General features: G+C 41.5%; 1 long non-coding RNA gene across 1 annotated transcript; it reads left to right on the top strand.

Annotated features, from left to right (window-relative positions):
• Positions 1-1,817: 1,817 nt before the first annotated feature.
• Positions 1,818-7,543, top strand: LOC138954643 (uncharacterized). The gene is made up of 3 exons (XR_011451921.1): positions 1,818-3,157; positions 4,657-4,743; positions 5,766-7,543. It is a non-coding gene; the product is annotated as an uncharacterized lncRNA (long non-coding RNA).
• The last annotated feature ends 302 nt before the right edge of the window (positions 7,544-7,845 follow it).

Raw genomic sequence — 7,845 nt, 5'->3', positions numbered from 1 at the left:
GATGTCAACCCTTTGGGGTCCAGGTTGTTGGGAGCAGTGATGCCGTGTATCTTACTTCCTGTTCTGCTGCGGCTGTTTAGGATGGTAAGGTTTTGTACGTGATGGCATCTATGATTACTGTTTGCGTAGGTCCCCGCGTCTGACTTTTAGTCTCTCAGCGGATCAGACGCGTTCTGGGTTTTCGGCCATATTCAGGGTGTTTCTTGATTGGCGGCGAAATTTATTCCGGATTTTTCTTAAGGATGCTCCTTAGTTCACGACAGCTGTCGGTTTTTGAGCGTTCATCGTTTTTGTCCTCTCGAGGAGGTTGTTCGGACTTTCTTGTGACTTCCTCTGTTTTGACAAGAAGCGTCTGAAGTCAGTTTGGGGGCAACATGACGGCCGGTTTCGGCGACTTTGTCTTACCTACGGGTAGCGACGGTCCAGTTCATAGTCATAGTCATTCATTGGTGCTTTCTGCCACGACCCACGAAGTTATGAGTGCTTGTCTTTGCTAGACTTGGACTCTTAACGCAGGAAGTTTTACTGCGTCATTCGCTCGGTCTTGATTGGGTAGTTGCTCAAGCAGGTCATGCACCAGCAGTAGCCTACTTTTGGCTAACCGTTTGGATCATGTTGGGTTCACAGCTTGGTTCATTAGAGGGTGAGTGTTCTGGTAGTTTGGGTACTTCAGGAACACGTTTGCTCGTTCTTGAGATTTTTCTCACCGATGAGGGCTTGATATCTTTTTCTCAGGTATCACTTGTTTACGGTAGGAGATCGGTCACGAACTGACGTCATCTCCTAGGCCTGGCGGGCTTCACACCCTCCCAGGGTGTAACATAGCGACATTATGTTTTAACGGTCGCTACAGGGTTTGTCCTATTCAGTTCTGTGTTGACAAACTTAGGCTCTGATCGTTCCACGTTCGGCACTACAGCTAGCTCCCACTGTATGCTTGCTTCCTTTCTTGTCGATTAAATTTCATAGCTTATTGCTAGTGAGTATTGAGTTAGACTTTTGCCTCTTTCGATTAAAGTCGCTTTGGTTTTGATGAGCAATCTCGGTTCATCTCTTGATGAGAGGTTGCATTCTCGCCGACCTGCAAATTGTTGCCTTTGTTTTCGGCTTTAAGTCATTTGACTCTTTTGTGGGAGAGTCTAGCAAGGCCAGATGTTTTCCGACATTTGTCTTGCTCTATCCTTTGAACAAGGGGCAAGTTATTGTCTCTGGTTCATTGCGAACATTTAGCGTTTCCTCTTGGACTATGGTGCTGTGGTTTACTCAAGCCTTAATCTTTTAGTGCTTCACTCCGTGGAGGGTGTTTCACTTGTGGTCGTTTGGAACTTCTTGTTCTCTTCGAGGGGAGACGCAAAGGTTCGTTTTTTATTACTCGCTCGCCTCGGAGGACATATCTGTTTGTCTTCCGAACTTGCACGGCTCTCTTTTGAGTTAAGAGCTGTCTTTCTGGTCTAGCCGTTTGTAAGAGATTGTTCTCTCTTTTCGTCAGTCACGACCAAGACAGCGTATTTTAGGCCTTTTCACTTAGCTTAGGTCTCAACAGGCTTTACGTGAAAGGGGTTATTTATCTAGGTTGATTTTTTCTGGTGGTTTCTTTGCCATCATTAACTTTCTATGAGTGCAAATAAAAGGGGGGGGGGGCAGTCAGCCCTTCCTCCAGCACCTGCATTAGTGCAAGTTCTAGATTCTGGGCATAGGCTTTAGCATTCTCCAGTTCAGGAGGATGTTAAGACTTTCCACGAACTGTTGTTATCGTAGGAAGTCTATGTTTCGTTATTCTGGAGGAACGTCGTCAGGTCTTGACAAGTGGTAGGGCCCTGCGTCCAAGCTTTTGTCTTTTGAAAATTAATTCCAACTTGGGATTTCTTTTTGTTTTTAAGCTCTTTTTTAAGAGCCATAGATTTGGAGACATGCTAGCCTTTCTTTATAGGAAGGCTCTCAGACTCCTTTTTGTCAGTGTTCACTTCCCCTTAAGGGTGTAGCGTTTTACATACTTCTGGGTCTCGCTCAAGGTTTTGAGTATTTGACTACTTGTCTTGCATGGCTCCTTTTGGTTCTTGCGTTTCAACGGATAGAACCAAATTATTGCTAGGCAGCCCTGACTAGATGGGCTTTTACACTCATTAACAGGCTTATGAGTGCGGCAGTCAAATGGGGGGAGCTTTCTTTCTTCCTCTGGGTTGTCTAGAATTCATGGGGCCTGAGCTTGGACCCTTTATCCGGTGGTTCTGTTGCCAGACAATTCTCGTATGGCACCTCAGTGGTGTTTGGACGTCATGTTTAGACGTCTTTCTTTACTACTTTTGTGCGTGTTTTAGTACCCACTGCAATGGTAGTAGTTGCTTACCAATTATGGTTGAAGCAGGCTGGTTTCTTATCATGTTAAGTGAGATTCCCGCCACCTTATGTAGCAATCTGCTATTTATGTGAGTTGTAGTAAGAATATGTTATTTAATCGAAAATTTCTTAATAAATTTTCATTTAATTAATATACTTACCAACTCACATAGTTAATGCCCTCCCATCCTACCCCGCAATCGTTTTTTTGTTAATGGTTGAAGGTGGTGTTTCATTGGGAATGAGTTTGCCGGTGATATGTGCCGCGCATGCGCGGGCTACCGGTGAGGGGAGGTAACTACCAGGGCCTTGTTGTCAAGGTTTTGTTTTGATTTGGGGGTTACCTCCCCCTGTTTCCAGGGTTAGTACTTCAATGTCTTACGCATCAAACTGAAGTTAATGCTATTTATGTGAGTTGGTAAGTATATTAATTAAATGAAAATTTATTAAGAAATTTTCGATTTTAAGACTCCCTCCCTGTTAAGATCCTCCTGCTTTCTCAGACTTGTTGCACATAACCTCTGTAAAATTACCCCCATTTTAAGACTTCCTTCTTTTTAAGAATTTGCTCATATTTTTGGAAGTCTTGAGAAGGGGGTTTCAACGGTAGTAGCAACCATTCACGTTACTATCTAAATTGTGTGCGGCATAGGCACGCCTGAAGGGGGAGAAGAGGCGTCAGAAGGTGGAGGAACAGTTCATGAAGGCGGCCCACAGCCAACGCCAGGAGGCGGCCCAGCTGCGACGCGAGGAGAAGATCCTTGCCGACAAAGAGCGACTCATGGCTGAGGAGGACCCGGACAAGGCGCGCAAGCTGGAGGTGGGAATTGTCTGAATTTTTTGGCTGGTTGGGGTGGATTGATGGATGAATAGTTTGACCAAGAAAGGAAGTTCCCATCTAGAAATAAGGAAAACCTAATTAAAAAAAAAAAAATCCTGGGTTGTTTTTGTTCTCTCCAACCATTCATGGTAACATGGCATAAAGCGCTTTGAACTTCGGATAAGGCGCTATATAAATAAAGAGAATACAAAAAAAAAACAGAATTGTTCCATCTTTGTCTGGATTATTTGGTTGGGGGACTGGTTGGATGGATGGATGAATGGCTTATCCAAGGATAAAGATTTCAGGAATACCCAATTGAAAGATCGATTGTTTTGGTGAGTTTGATTGTTTTCAAGCTATTCAGGGTGTCAGAATTTTCCTTCTTTGTCTTGATTTTGTTGCTTGGTTGGCTATTTGGGTGATTTGATGGATGGATGAATGGTCTTCCCAATAATAGAAGTTTTCATCCGAAAATCAAGAATTCCTGATTTAAAAAAAGGATTTCTTGGTGGGTTTTCTTGTTTTTAAACCATTCAGGGTGTGGAAATCATGGAGCAAAACTTGAGAAAGTAAGAACCACCCTTTCTCTGGGCAGATGTTTCCTGATTTTGAATTTTGTCATTTTACATGTGTGTTTGGCTGGTTTGTGTGAGTGAAGGTATGCAGAATTTTTTTTAAAAAATGTTTAAAAAAAAGCTTATTAATTGATCAATCTATCTTCCTATTTCTTTATTTATTCACTTATTTATTATGTACGGCACATCGGTGTGTGTGTGTGAAGCACTGAAGGTATGTAGACATTGTTTTTCTTTTTTAAAATGTTTAAAACTCAGGAATAGGAACAACATCATACTTATTGGTCGATCAGTTAATTGGTTGATTTGTCTCTGTAATCATTTCTGTTTTTGAGTCACTTGAGAAAAAGTGACTATGTAATCGGTCAGTGTTAGTCTGTCCGGCCGGCCGTCCGGCCGGCCGTCCGGCCGGCCGTCCGTAGACACCACCTTAACGTTGGACTTTTCTCGGAAACTATCAAAGCGATCGGGCTCATATTTTGTTTAGTCGTGACCTCCAATGACCTCTACACTTTAACGATGGTTTCGTTGACCTTTGACCTTTTTCAAGGTCACAGGTCAGCGTCAAAGGAAAAATTAGACATTTTATATCTTTGACAAAGTTCATCGGATGTGATTGAAACTTTGTAGGATTATTCTTTACATCAAAGTATTTACATCTGTAGCCTTTTACGAACGTTATCAGAAAAACAAGGGAGATAACTAGCCTTTTCTGATCGGCAACACACAACTTAACGTTGGGCTTTTCTCGGAAACTATAAAAGTGACCGGGCTCAAATTTTATGTGAACGTGACTCATTGTGTTGTGAATAGCAATTTCTTCCTGTCCATCTGATGCCTCATATAATATTCAGAACTGCGAAAGTGACTCGATCGAGCGTTTGCTCTTCTTGTTATTTACTTATTTGTTTCTTGTTGCAGGAGCGTGAGAATCGTCGTGAGATGAAGAGAAAGCAGCCCAAGATGAAGATGATGAAGATCAACTGATGGATTGATCGATCCACAAGGGTGCGTCAAACAAGAATATGCCATCATATTTCAAAAGGAAGATACTTTACTATTTTGACTTATGCCTCTGAATTCCTATACGACGGGCGCAGTGGCGTGGTGGTAAGACGTCGGCCTCCTAATCGGGAGGTCGTGAGTTCGAATCCCGGTCGCTGCCGCCTGGTGGGTTAAGAGTGGAGATTTTTTCGATCTCCCAGGTCAACTTATGTGCAGACCTGCTAGTGACTTAACCCCCTTCGTGTGTACACGCAAGCACAAGACCAAGTGCGCACGGAAAAGATCCTGTAATCCATGTCAGAGTTCGGTGGGTTATGGAAACACGAAAATACTCAGCATGCCTACTCAACGAAAGCGGAGTGAAGCTGACTATGCTCTCAGAGCATAGTGTGGGGAACCCAAATGGGCAAACGAGCTCACACGTAACCAGAAAATTCTGGAACGCTGAAGAAGAATTCCTATAGAAACATAGGGGAGACAGAAATAATTACAGAGAATTACAATGTAGCATCAAGTAAGAATGAGAGAGGTTTCCCATAGTCCCATCATATCTCAAAAAGAAGATACTTTACTATTTTGACTTGTGCCTCTGAATTCCTGTAGGAACATAGGGAGACAGAAATAATTACAGAGAATTACAATGTAGCATCAAGTAAGAATGAGAGAGGTTTCCCATAGTCCCATCATATCTCAAAATGAAGATACTTTACTATTTTGACTTATGCCTCTGAATTCCTGTAGAAACATAGGGGGACAGAAATAATTACAGAGAATTACAATGTAGCGTCAAGTAAGAAAGAGAGAGGTTTTTCCCATAGTCCCATCATATCTCAAAATGAAGATACTTTACTATTTTGACTTATGCCTCTGAATTCCTGTAGAAACATAGGGGGACAGAAATAATTACAGAGAATTACAATGTAGCGTCAAGTAAGAAAGAGAGGGGGTTTCCACAGTCTTAATTTCAAATGTTGGCTAAAATATATTATTAAAAGGCCTCTGTAGTTATTTGTTTTTTGTTGCAGGAACGCGGGAGTCCTCATGAGACTAATAGGAAGCAGCCAAAGATGAAGATGATGAAGACCACAGGATAGATTGATGGATCTATCTGTAATTATTTCCGTAGTTATTCGCTTCTTTGCTTCTTGTTGCCGGAGCGCGAGATTCATCGTGACATGCAGAAGAAGCATTACAATATAATGATGAAGATCAAGGCAATGTAGAGGCAAGACCAGCGCACGGCTCTCTCCTCGTTTCGGAGGATCTGTGTTACCGTCATATGTTCTTGTGGGCTTGTTATCTTGACTGTCAGACTCGTGAAGTGCGTTTTGAACAAAGAAAGTGATCATGGGGGAAGGGGAAGTAAAGTGAAGTCTTCTGTGATGGTTATGCTTAGTTAGGGGGGACATTTGTGTGAAATGTTCTCTTGCAAAACTTGAACGTGAAGCATTCATTTAAGAAGAGTATTTCAATGCTGTTTCTAACTGACGGCCTGGCTTCATTACACGTATATTGTATTGTGATTGAGTACAAAAACATTTCTGATTAAAGATATGATATGTTTTAGGGATGGGATGGGGTTCATTCCATGCAGGGCATTTCCTACCTTACTTCTCTTTTGCGAGAATAGGAGGATGCAATTAAAGCTTGTGTAAATGGTCGGAAAGGTTGTAGTTTTAAATTTAATGTCATTTGTCGTGAAATCTTCACATTTGCCTCATGATCTCTTGTGTACTTGTGGAAACGAAAGTGTATTGGTGCATCTGGAATGATGTCAAACGCAGCTGAATCAGTTTCAAGTGTTTGTGGTATGCTAGTTTATAAGTGTGTGTGCTTATTTCAATGAACTGTGACTCCAAGAACTGACTTCATGTGCCGGCCACAAAGTGAAGGGAGACAATTCCGTGTGCCAGTGCTGCCGACATTTGTAACACAGTTTTTTTCTTCTTTGTCGTGTGTATCAAATGTAACCTGTGGGCGTCTTTTTCTACTCTGTGGTTTTTTTTATCTGGCGTGACAGTTATGATAAGTGTTTTACTTGTAAACTTTGACTGATTATGACTTTGTAAGCCTTCTTTCTCCTTCTTGTCCATCGCCTTGGCACTTGGAATCCAGCTCTGGATATGAAACTTGTGGTCTTATGTATAGAGCCTCCACAGGTCCATGCAGCTTACTTTGTAAGTGAAAGGGATAGTTTCGCACTTCAGACTTTGTTTTCCATTTAACTAAGTGTTGTTGTCAATTTGCAGTATGTATTCCCCACCTACATCACCAGTTTTACTTTTAATCAGATGTTGTTCCTTTTACCTTTGTAATTTACTTCAGAACATGTTGCATGGTCAATATTCAGTCAATATTACAGAGTTTGATTAATTGCTAATGTACAATTTGTTCTTCTTTTTTGGTCATGGTTCACATTGCCACATACCACTCTTCTAGTTGTCAATGAACTTTTTACCTTTTCTTTCTTAGGTGGTTGTTGAGGTCATGTTTTTGTTTATTTTCATCAAAACCATTGAACTGAATTTGTTTGTTTTCTGCTACACTTCTTGTTTATAAGAGTCTCATGTAAAGCTTATTCACTTGCCACTTATTTACTCACAGGCTTTGGTACTTGCTTTTGGCAAGACAGTTGTTGGAAATCAGTGGCATATGATCTTGCTACCATAAGTACTAGTATTTGCCTTTTTTTCATGGACCGTTATTCTTTTGTGCTCATTGGTCTCAATAACAAGCTTGTGTTCTCTTACAGTGGCGTGCATGCATTTGTCAGAATTTTTACTTGATATATTGTGATTTGAAGCCATTTATGGTGGTGGTGGTGGCGGTGGTGTCTGACCTGCGATTGGTGAAAAGGCGCAGCAAAAAACAAAAACAAACAAAAACCACTCATAGTTGTTGAAATGGAGAGCGTATAAGGACGAAACAGACCGTGATACTGTTGTTGTTGTTGTGTTGTTGTTGTTGTTGTTGTTGTTGTTGCCAAACTGCGAGTCGTCAAGACCTCAAGAAAAAAAAGCACTGTTGTCTTGAGCTTGAGAGCGTTCGGGGACGATACCGATCGCACAAAGGTCATTTCTGTTGCAAACTTCTTCTTCTTCTTCA

Source organism: Littorina saxatilis, unplaced genomic scaffold (genome assembly GCF_037325665.1).
Source record: "Littorina saxatilis isolate snail1 unplaced genomic scaffold, US_GU_Lsax_2.0 scaffold_2803, whole genome shotgun sequence".
NCBI lineage: Eukaryota > Metazoa > Mollusca > Gastropoda > Littorinimorpha > Littorinidae > Littorina > Littorina saxatilis.
This window is presented reverse-complemented; position numbering and strand designations above follow the sequence as displayed.